Source organism: Dermacentor albipictus, chromosome 2, assembly GCF_038994185.2.
Source record: "Dermacentor albipictus isolate Rhodes 1998 colony chromosome 2, USDA_Dalb.pri_finalv2, whole genome shotgun sequence".
Classification (NCBI taxonomy): domain Eukaryota; kingdom Metazoa; phylum Arthropoda; class Arachnida; order Ixodida; family Ixodidae; genus Dermacentor; species Dermacentor albipictus.
In genome coordinates this window covers 17,594,754-17,606,852 of record NC_091822.1, presented here as the reverse complement: position 1 = coordinate 17,606,852, position 12,099 = coordinate 17,594,754, and the positions used below count along the sequence as shown (strand labels likewise).

General features: G+C 46.7%; 1 protein-coding gene across 1 annotated transcript in view; it reads left to right on the top strand.

The window, feature by feature from the left end:
• LOC135918446 (splicing factor 3B subunit 4-like) overlaps positions 1–12,099 on the top strand; it is a 187,264-nt gene that overhangs the window by 137,229 nt on the left and 37,936 nt on the right. The gene's annotated exons all lie outside the window — the stretch shown is intronic.

Here is a 12,099-nt window from a genome sequence, read left to right as displayed (position 1 = left end):
AGTGTTTATGCTACATATAATTCAGGCAAAGCCTCCAAATCGGCATTTGCAGTTAAATCTCCTAGGCATAGTGCTGCGATCAAGGCACGTCCTCAGGAATTGCCATCTACCATGTAATCTCCGAGGCCATACTTGATGTCTTGTCGAGGTTGCCAGAGGAGACAATGGCAGCAGAGTCGGCGTATGCTGCATCCGCGGACGGAGTCTGGATATTCGAATGTAGAGCTGGCAGCTGTCCAAAATATCGGTCTTAACACATTAAGTTTATGGGGCTATTGATGGTACCGTGAAGCTGTCCGATTTACCAAACATGTCTATATTATCGATGTCTGATTTATTGATCGGCAACTGTATTTCATGCAAAACTAGGCTAGTTTCATCAATAAAGTGCTTTTATACATGCTATGTGCTTTTAGAATGTCGAATTCTTTAGCAGGCTTATATTGAATTATGCCCTACATCGAACTGATAGGCTTTTTTTGTGTGTGTGTGAGTTCGATATAACTGCATTCGACTGTATTGGAAGGGAAAACAGACTGCATGTCAGCATTATTATGTGACACAGGCGGGCAAGTGCTGATAGTAGCGAGTATTTTTCTTTTTCGTGAAATCAGGATATTGTGTGCATGGTATGCGCACATTGCTCTATATTTCCTGCCTGCCTACTCTTCTGTGTTTAGATATATGTCATGTTATTTTTTTTTCTCTCTCTCATTAGCCCACATTCTTTTGGTTGTGTCTACACTTTATTTGCTTGTTGTTGGTAATGTTGATTCTTATTTTCTATATTCATGTAATGTTGCCCCTCTGACATGGGCCCTGTATTGCGCCTGCTGTGTTGTGTAGACCCACTGCAGTCGCTGATGTACACAGTATAGGATGGGCTCAACAATTGGCCTTTTCCCAGTTGTGATGGCCAGTTGGTGTCGCTCGGTTTTTCGTGGCCCATACATGGGGCCGAGGAGTTCTCGGTTTTCTTTCTCTTTACACAACACAGTTATGAAGTATACATTTTATGAGAAAATTCCTCTTACATCTTAGAAGAGCTCCCAAAACGAAGCAACAGCCATTTCGGACAAGATATATTTAAAATGCAAGTGAGCGGCAGTAGCCATACCTCCTATGCAAACATCATTTGAATGCAAGGTGACAAGCACTTCAAGAGCGCTTCACTTATTGCAGCAATGACCGATAATGTAGGCATTTTGTCAACAGCTGCCCATGCATGTCTAACAACTTTTGCAAAATATCAACATTATCACACCAGATTTGGGAGAATATCAGTAGGAAGTAGCACAAAATGGTAATGACACCCTAGCAGCAGTGGAGCGTGTAGCATGTGGCATAGCGGCACCAGGAGGTTTTTCACAAGACACAGTAACTTCGGCATTTTATTTGGAGAGCATGCTACTACACTGAGACATAATACGGCATTAAGACAAATTTATTCAACCTTGTTTTTGAAAGCTGCAGGTCATTGAAACAAGTGTTGAGCTGGTACTTTGAAAAATATATAGATAATTTTTGTTGATGTTCAACACTACTCAAATCCACACTGAGGCATTCACACAGTAAATAAATACCATATTTACTCAAATCTAAGTCAATACCTTTAAAAAAAATGTCCAAAAGTAGGCAGTCAGCTTGGACTTGATGGTGTGGTTTGGCTGCAACTGCCAGATCCTCAACGCCACCTTGCAGCCACAGAATTACAGCGGGCAAATTGGTGGCTAGCATGTGCCATTTTGTTTTCTCAAAATGCTTCATTCAAAACCATTGTCTGCAAGCGTTGCACTGGAACCTCGTGCTTGTGACGAGCTTGTGATCGAGGCAGAAGGAGTGCCCACCAAGCGATCCCTCTACACTGCAGCCTTTAAGCAAAAGGTTGTTTTGCAAGCAGAGAAAATGTCGAGCTGTTGAACCCAGTGCAAGTTCTGCGTAGATGTGCTGATGAGAGATACTACAGAAATGAGCTCTTCAACTGTTCTGCAATGTGGACGTCGTTCACCGGATCACAGAACGGTCAACACCATGGAGTGGAAAAAGGTGTCACCAACTTCATGAGTACACGAAGAGAAGTGCACATGCCTGTAACAACGGAGACAATGCAGGCAAAGGAGGTCGGGAACATTCGAGGTGTCGCACGAACCCAGTTCAAGGCCAGCAATGGCTGGGTCATGCAATTTGTGAAACGGTTCAGGGTCAGCCTGCAACAATGGATTTCAATATGGCAAAAGTTTCCTAATGGCTTTAAAGAGGAGCTCATAGCATTTCCAGAGATAATCAACAAACCACTGGAGAAGGCCTACCGAATGGGTCAAATTGAAAGCACTAATCAGACGATAGTCTACTTCAATATGCCTGTGGCTTTCACAGTTAACAAAAAAAGCGCCAAGGAATTTAAACTCAGAAGTGCGGACTTATGAAAAGCATTGAACGAAGTTAAGGTTGTGTTGCACTGCCGATGGGTGGAAGCTGCCGCCATGTGTGTGTTTAAGTGTATCTATGTTGGATGTCTTAAACTTAGTTTTAAACCTAGATACTAAAAAGGGTTGCTGTTCTGATAACATTCATAATACATTTCTTGTGTGGTAGGCTCTCTGGTCCAGCAGCTTTCTTACAGCAATATTTAATAAAGCCTTGCAAACAAGTACCATTCCATCAGCCTGAAAAGTTGCGGAAGTTATACCTTTGCACAAGTCTGGGTGTAAACAAGACCTATTCAACTACAGACCGATTTCCTTATCCTCTAGTTGTTATAAACTTTTAGAGCATGTCGTCTACAAACATATTATTGAGTTTCTTGAGGCCAACAATATTTTAACAGTCTTACAGCATGGATTTTGCAGTGGCCTCAGCACCATTATGCAGACATCCGAATTTGCTCATGACATCTGCCACGCACTTGACCTAGACCTTCAAATTAATGGCATATTCATAGACTTTTCCAAAGCCTTTGATACAGTGGTACATTCCAAGCTTTTGCATAAGCTAAATAGTATGAGAAGAGGTTTATTGACGGCTCCTAATGTAAAGGCGCAGCGACTGGGAACAGCGAGACAGCCCGAAGCACTGTCCAAAAAGACGCCAGCAATTAACAGCGCGAGCCGAGCCGAGCCGAGCCGCGCATTGGTGATACGGCTGTGCCGCGAGACGCGTCTTCTTCTTCACAATCTCCCCTCGGACAAAAAGAGCCATCCTGGCGCTTTAAGAATCAGGAGGCAGAGGGTCATGGTAGGGCTTGAGACGCGAGACGTGGACAATGTCACGTCTACGCTGGTGCAAGTCTTCAGGTGGTGACAGTGGCTCAATCAGGAAATTCACCGGGGATGTTTGCTCCAAGACTCGGTAAGGCCCTCCGAATTTGGGGACGAGTTTCGAAAAAAGCCCCGGCATTCGGAAAGGGACAGACAACCACACAAGAACGCCTGGAGCATAGGTGGTGTTTGGAAGCATGTCGGTATGGTTTTCTTTCTGGCGCTGCTGTTGCCCTGCCGTAAAGGAGCGCGCTAGCTGGCGGCATTCTTCGGCTTGTCGGGCGACGTCGAACAGATAGACACTCGGAGGCATCAGGACGGTATGGAAGGAGCGTGTCGATGGTATGCGTAGGCTCGCAGCCATACAGGAGGAAGAAAGGTGAAAATACTGTAGTGGCCTGGATCGCAGTGTTGCACGCGAACGTGAATGGAAGGATGCGGTCCCAGTTACCATGATCAGATGTCACGTACATCGAGAGCATATCACCAAGTGTGCGGTTAAATCGCTCTGTGAGCCCATTAGTCTGGGGATGGTATGCCATGCTTGTCCAATGAATAATATGGCATTCCGAAAGCAAACTTTCGACGACTTCGGAGAGGAAGGCGCGACCTCAATCGCTGAGGACTTCTCGAGGTGCACCATAACGAAGCACGAAGCGATTTAGGACAAAAGAGGCTACATCCCACGCTGTAGCACTTGGTAAAGCAGCTGTTTCGGCGTAGCGTGTCAAATGGTGAACAGCAACTGTGATCCACCGATTGCCGTCTGGCGTCGTAGGAAGCGGGCCGTATAGGTCGATGCCGACGTGATCGAAGAGTGTGGCAGGGCACGGGAGTGGCTGCAAGGCACCAGACAGGCGTAAAGGCGGCGATTTGCGGCGTTGACAGTCCAGACAGCAACAAATAACCTTTTGTACGAAATTGTACATGCCGCGCCAGTAGTAGTGGTGGCAAATTCGTTCGTACGTCTTGAAGACTCCGGCGTAGCCACACTGCGGATCATTGTGGAAAGAGGCACATTTTTGTGACCTTAAGCTGCGGGGAATCACCAGAAGCCACCGACGGCCTTCAGGAGCGTAATTGCATCGGTGGAGCAGCTGGTCACGAATGGCGAAATGAACTGCTTGGCGTCAGAGGGTTCGGGATGCAGGGATGGTCGAGGATCCAGATAGATAGTCGAAAAGAGAGGCGATCCACGAGTCACAACATTGTGCGGTGGCAAAGGAGTCCATGTCGAGAGATGACATGGAGTGTGCTGAAGTTGTTCCGCAGGCAGAGTCTGGAGGTAAAGGTGAACGAGACAGGGCGTCTGCGTCTGAGTGTGCGCATCGGCTGCGGTATATGACGCGAATATGATACTCCTGGATGCGTAGTGCCCAACGGGCTAGGCGGCCAGTGGGATCTTTCAAGTTGGCAGGCCAACAAAGCACGTGGTGATCTGTGACCAAGTCACATGAGTGCCCATACAGGTATGGTCGGAATTTGGCAAGTGCCCATGCTAATGCCAAGCACTCTTTTTCGGTCATGCTGTAATTGGTCTCAGGCTTTGTCAGCGTGCGACTCGCATAGGTGACTACATATTCAAGGTAGCCAGGCTTTCGTTAGGTGAAGACGGTGCCAAGACCGACCCCACTGGCATCTGTGTGTACCTCAGTTGCAGCTAATGGATCGAAATGGCGAAGAATAGGTGGGGAGGTGAGAAGACGACGCAGTGTGGCAAAGGCCGAGTCACATGCAGGGGACCAGGAGGAGAGGGTGGCGTCACCGCGTAAAAGCTGAGTCAACGGCGCCATGATCATTGCGAAATTCCGAACAAAGCACTGGAAATATGAGCATAGGCCCACAAAGCTTCGAAGTTCTTTGAAGGTCTGAGGCCTCGGAAACTCTGCAACTGGTCGAAGTTTTGCAGGATCGGGTAGAACGCCATGCTTGGACACAACGTGGCCTAGAATGGTGAGCTCTCGCACGGCGAAGCGGCACTTCTTGAGGTTGAGTTGGAGGCCAGCGTTCGTTAGACAGGTCAAAACATGTCTGAGGTGGAGCAGGTGAGTGGGAAAATCAGGCAAGAAAACCACGACATCATCGAGGTAACACAGACATATAGACCACTTGAGGCCATGCAGAGTGTTGTTCATGAGTCGTTCAAAGGTGGCAAGGGCGTTACAAAGCTCGAAAGGCATCACATTAAATTCACATAAGCCGTCAGGCATAATGAATGCGGTTTTCTTACAATCGGCCGCAGTCATCGAGACCTGCCAGTACCCTGAACACAAATCAAGGGACGAGAAGAATTCTGCTCCCTGAAGACTGTCGAGGGCGTCGTCGATGCACAGCAAAGGATAGACGTCTTTGCGCGTTACCTTAGTTAACCAATGGTAGTTGATGCAAAAGTGAATAGACCTGTCCTTGCGAACGAAAACAACAGGAGATGCCCAGGGACTGTGCGAAGGTTGAATAACGTCACGGCGCAGCATATCTTTGACTTGGATGGTAATGACATGAAGCTCTTCGGCAGAGACGCAATTGACATAACGGCTGATGTGAACCGGTGTCATTGTAGTGCTGCACTTCTGACAAGCAGCCCAGGTGAGGTTGTGAAACGTCGAATGAACTTCTAAACTGGTGCAGGAGATCAAGAAGGTTGGCGCGTTCGGCAGGTGTGAGGGTATCGGCAATGGCACTCAAGAACGCATCCCTAGACGCCTCCTCAAGCATGGAAATCGAAGCGGGGTTGGCCGGAGTCGACATCAATAGAGTCTCCGGGGACGTCAACCAAAGACGAAGAGTCGAGGAGTTCCACGAAGCCAAGGCATTCACCAACGAGCAACGCAATAGGCGCACAGAGGGGGTTGTAAAAGTATATATTGCTTTAGCTGCTGGCCATGTCAAGCGTTGCGAAGGGTATAGGGAGAGATTTACGGCTCATGAAGCTGTCGGACAGTGTGAAGAGGACCGTTGCATCAGTGATGGCATCGCAAGAGACGTGTACGGGGGGCGAAGGAGCCAGGTGGAATATCTGTGTCCTCGCGCACGGTAAGTTTAGAAGGGCGGTCACAATCGTCGTCCAAGGGTGCGTCACAAGGGGAAATTCAACTTCGGCGCATGCGCAGTCGATCACTGCTTTGTGACGGGAAAAGAAGTCCCATCCGAGGATGACGTCATGCGAGCCGGTGGGAAGAACAATACACTCGACGTTGTAAACAATGCCGTGAATAAGCACACATACAGTACAGGCTGCGTGGCTGCGTGCGGAGTGATGTGCTGCACATCCAGAAAGCAGCGTGCTCACCTTGCGCAGCGAACGGCACAGTTTGGTGGCTATCACAGAAACGGCTGCACCGTTCGACAAAAGCGAATGCAGGAACACCTTCTACACAAATTTCGACCACGTTAGCAGGACTGGTGCGAGGACTTAGAGAGTTCGAATAGGGCACAGTCCTTGCCTCTTGAACTGCGATGTTCAGTTTTCCTGGTCAGGTGGTGTGGGTCGCCGACGCATTGGGGAGAGCGAGCGACGGCGAGAGGATGGCGAGTGATGCGAAGGAAATTCTGGGAGGTCAGCATGAGCATACGGTTGGGGGGAAAGAGCGGTGTATTGGCAAAAGGGCTGGCTGCCGTACTGGAAGGGCCGAGAGGCGTCGCCGAAAGCTTGGGGGCGACGGCGGCAATATCGGACGACGTGTCTGGGAGTGCAACAAGAATAACAGATGAGACGATTGTCAGGCATCCTCCAAGAATTAACTCTCGGTGCGATCCAAGATGCAGCATGGGCTTCTGGTGGCACCGCTTGGGACTGTGTCGTGAAAGGTGCCGGCGAAGGCCTGTGTACTGCCTGCGCGTACGTAAGAGGCGTGGCCACAGGCAGCACTGCCTGCACAGAGTTGAGATTCGTGGCTGCAGGCAGCTGATGGTGTGCGGAAGGGACAACTTGAGCGACCTCTTCGGAAATGAGAGTTCGGAGCATGTTTGGGAGACGGGAGATGGACTCCTGGGTGAAGGGGACTAAAGAAAGTTGGCGCGCAACTTCCTCACGCACAAAGTCCTTGACCCGCTGAAAGAATGGAGATGGGTCGTACATGCTGTCAAGGCTCGCCAATGAGTCATCACTTCCCAGAGCACGCCGAGTCGAAGCGCGTTGCTTCCTTAACTCATCGTAACTTTGGCACAGGCTGACGACTTCAGACACAGTGCGCGGATTCCTGGCTAGGAGCAACTGGAATGCGCCTTCATCGATGCCTTTCAGTATATAGTGAATTCGCTCAGCTTCAGGCATTGCAGTGTTGACTCGTTAACAAAGGTCCACGATGTCTTCAATGTAGCTCGTGAACGTTTCTGCCATCTGCTGTGCTCGGGCACGCAAGCATTCAGCGCGCAGCTTGCGAACAGCGGGTCGGCCGAACACTTCCGTAAAGGTTGTCTTGAAAACTGACCATGTGGGTACATCACTTTCGTGGTTGTGAAACCACACTTGGGCAACACCAGCCAGATAAAAGATGACGTGAGTTAACTTCGCTGGATCATCCCACTTGTGCACGCTCACCCGTTCATGTGACGCAAACCAGGCTTCGACGTCTTCGTCGTCTGCACCGCTGAAGATCTTGGGGTCCCGTTGTTGTTGAATTCCGGTGCAGGTGACAGACTGTGGCGTCAGTGCCATTTGGGATGAGCTGTTGGTCATGGCGGGCGGTAGTGTTCTTGATCGCAGCTCCAGGGTTTCAAGCGACGGGGTTTGAGTCCCAGCACCTCCAACAATTGAGAAGACATTTATTGGCGGCTCCTAATGCAAAGGTGCAGCGACCCAGGAACGGCGAGACAGCCCAAAGCACTGTCCAAAAAGACGCCAGCAATCAACAGCCCGAGCCGAGTTGCACGTTGGCGATGCGGCTGTGCTGCAAGATGCATCTTCTTCACAAGTATTTTAAATAATCCTAGCCTGGTTGCCTGGATCTCTGGTTGTCAGATAGATTGCAATACGTTTGTTTTGATTCTGCAAAATCACCTATGGTGGCCGTTATCTCTGGTGTTCCGCAGGATTCAGTTCTACGCCCCCTTCTATTCCTCCTGTATATAAATGACCTACCCAAGAATTTGCTACCAAGTAAAATCCGTTTTTACGCTGATGACTGCATTATCTATGACACAATTGCCAATCATGACGATCACGCCATTCTGAATAATGCATTTGAAAACTTTTGTACCTGGTGTAACGAGTGGCACATGAACATCAATTTTTGAAAAACTGTCTTTTTGTCCTTCTTGACACATACTATGCAATTGCGTCTTCCTTATTGCTTCAGTGGTATTCCTCTAGAAAGCGTTTCTCAATATAAGTACCTTGGCATTCTATTCACACACGATTTATCCTGGCCCAAACATATTGAAGCAACCTGTTATAAAGCTCTGCACGTCTAGCTTACCTAAAGCATTCTCTGCGCTCAGCCCCTACAGAAACAAAATTGGTTACTTATAAAACCCTAGTGCAGCCCATCTTGGATCACGGGTGTGCCATTTGGAATCCATACCTGAAATTTGTTATGAAGCTCTAGCACGTCTAGGTTACCTAAAGTGTTCTCTGCACTCAGCCCCTAAAGAAACAAAATTCCTTGCTTATGAAACCTTAGTGCAGCCCATTTTGGATTACGAGTGTGCCATTTGGAATCCATACCTGAAATCTGTTGTAAAGCTCTAGCACGTCTAGGTTACCTAAAGCACTCTCTGCACTCAGCCCCTAAAGAAACAAAATTGGTTACTTATAAAATCCTAGTGTAGCTCATCTTGGATCACGGGTGTGCTATTTGGAATCCATACCTGAAATCTGTTATGAAGCTCTAGCACGTCTAGGTTACCTAAAGTGTTCTCTGCACTCAGCCCCTAAAGAAACAAAATTCCTCGCTTATGAAACCTTAGTGCAGCCCATTTTGGATTACAAGTGTGCCATTTGGAATCCATACCTGAAATCTGTTGTAAAGCTCTAGCAAGTCTAGGTTACCTAAAGCATTCTCTGCACTCAGCCCCTAAAGAAACAAAATTGGTTACTTATAATATCCTAGTGTAGCCCATCTTGGATCACGGGTGTGCCATTTGAAATCCATACCTGAAATCTGTTATAAAGCTCTAGCACGTCTAGGTTACCTAAAGTGTTCTCTGCACTCAGCCCCTAAAGAAACAAAATTGCTCACTTAGAAAACCCTAGTGCAGCCCATTTTGGATTACAGGGGCGTGCCATTTGGAATCCATACCTGAAATCCGACATAAAAAAACTCAAATCTGTCCAAAAGATAGCTATCCTACTTATATGCCGGCATTACGACAAGGACTTCTTCCCATCTTCTAACCTTCCCTCCTTGAACCTCTCTTCGCTGGTAGAGCGGCATAATGTAGAAAGTCTTAAACGGTTTTACACCACTGTTAACTCTGAACGTTGCTCATCCTTGGAATGCATTAAGTTTGCTAAGGCATCTAACACACAGAATTTTCACCCTCTAAATATACCACCCCTGCACACCCGCACTGACAAACTCAAATATAGTTTTTTTCACCAATCCATTGAATTGTGGACCCAACTTCCCGCCTGACATTTGATAACTTTGTTAAGGCAATTCCTGGTTGATGCCCGTGGTTCCTAAAACCATGCATAATTCACTTTTTGTATGCATATATGTATGTACTGAGAGCTTTTTTTTTCTTAACATGTACCTTGTAATAGTGCTTTGCTTTTTACCTTTGATTTGTGTACCCCCTTTTGCTGTGTGTGTGGCACTTTTGATTTTGTACACCACTCCTGCGATAACCCTCGTAGGGTTGCAGTGTGTATAAATAAATAAATAAACAAATAAATAAAATTTTTAAAAAGATACGTTATCTTTAAGTGCAGCACTCTTTTGGCCCGAGAAGTGTTCCCGGGAGCATTGTTGTGCATGTTCATGAGAACGGGTGGATGAGTAGCGCAATGGCGGAGGACTGGGTCAAGACGGTTTGGCAACGTTGTGCAGGGGCCCTGTCGTGTAAGGGGTTGCTCGTGGTTCTCAATACCGACTACAGTCATTTGACCATTGTAGTGAAGACTGTGCTTTCACGATGGGATACGGACATTCTGATTATACTTGAACGCATGACAAGCCAATTGCAACCACTCGACGTTGCCATTAACAAGTCATTTTAGGACAAGCTTCGGAAACATCATGCCAATTGGCTGACATTGCATGCTCACTCCGACCAGACTTATGAAGCCTGCTTCACTGAGCCAGTTGGCAAATTGAATCACAGTGGCAGTGGACGAAATTCCAGCCGAAATGATTGTAGAAGCGTTCCGAAAGTGGTATTTCTAACACGCTGCTGGAAGAAGCGAGCAACAAGCACAGCAGTGTTGCATACAACCATGAGTAAAGGTCGAACATGCCTACGAGTGTGCTTGCATTATAAAATGCATGTTCTTTTTTTCAATCAACTGTCTTTTCTTTTTGTTCAGCTTACATTGGAGTGAAGTTTTTTTGTTTTTTTTATGGCCTTGTGAATTTCGAGGGGCAGCCCAGAATTGATAAATATGCTACAACTGACAGTGCAGCAGAAATGTTGACTATGGCAACAAACTGGTAAGGGAAATTCAGAGCACTTGGTGTTGCACATGCAGTACTCACCAATAAGAAAATGTTAACATTTAACCAACATGACCTTTTTTCCTTTCATGTAAAGAAAAATGAACAAAACCAAAAGAAACCATGTACACTGAATGCGCATAGCCACAAACATGCTGTTTTCTTGCACACTGTTGCTTTATCAAAGTGATGCACATATTCCCATGAGAAAAAGTTGAACCGAATGCAGATACACAAATACAACGATGGTTCTTTCAGTACAGTTTGACAGAAGCATGGCAGATTCCTGGGTCATTCCGCACATATTGTTCGATTTTATGGGCAACGCAGCACGAACAAAAGCTGCTTACAAGTGGTAACTGTCAGCCTTATATTTTGCCTCCTTGGTGTTGTAGCTTCATTGTATTCGCATGATCAACCGCTGCCATTTTCGATAGATGAGCTCATTCTGCCATGCAGACTACTCTGGGAGCTCATTAGGTTTCATAACACTGCTCTAAGCATTTCAACTCATTTAACGGCTGCGATGTGTTTTATCATGTGCTGTTCTGTATCGCAAGCTTTTGTGAGAGTGAATTGTTGACCATCAATTTCACTCCTGCATTGTTAGAAAAGTTCCTCGGCGTGCTAATGTCACTCACCCTTCAAGAGAAGTGGAAAAGCAGTGGAGAGCAAACCGTATTGTGCACCCACTGTTACATTATCTTGCCATCGCAAGCAGAGAGGCATAACTGAGTGCATCTATAGCTCTGGCGCTACCCTACAATTGAGTAAGAAAACAACTTTTGTAGTGTTGCATCTGCATGTGAAGTTAATGAAGAATATAAGAAAAACATCTTTATTGCCTTAAGTGGGCTCCAAACATTTCTTTCTTAGCTTCAACTGATACTCTTGAAAGTAGCTTCTCATTCATTGCATTCCCTTTCTTTCTCACCAAAATTTCTGCTGCAACGAAGCATGCAGGTAATCAACATTATGTGTATTTTAATGTGATTACATTTGACATTAACCTGGTATGTATTCTGCATTGTAGGTAAAACTAAGTCGCCAAATAAGACTACAGTATATTGTCGCACTGAACTGTAGCAGGCAGTGTTGCTTCTAGCGCTCGGAGTGATAAAGAGATAGCTTTTCTGAAGGACTGAGCTTCAACGATAAGGAAGTAGAAATAGAGCAGAATGGTCTGGTAATCAATATCAAGAATTTTTTTATCTTGCTAAGAGCATAGCGCACGCGTCGGCGGTTGA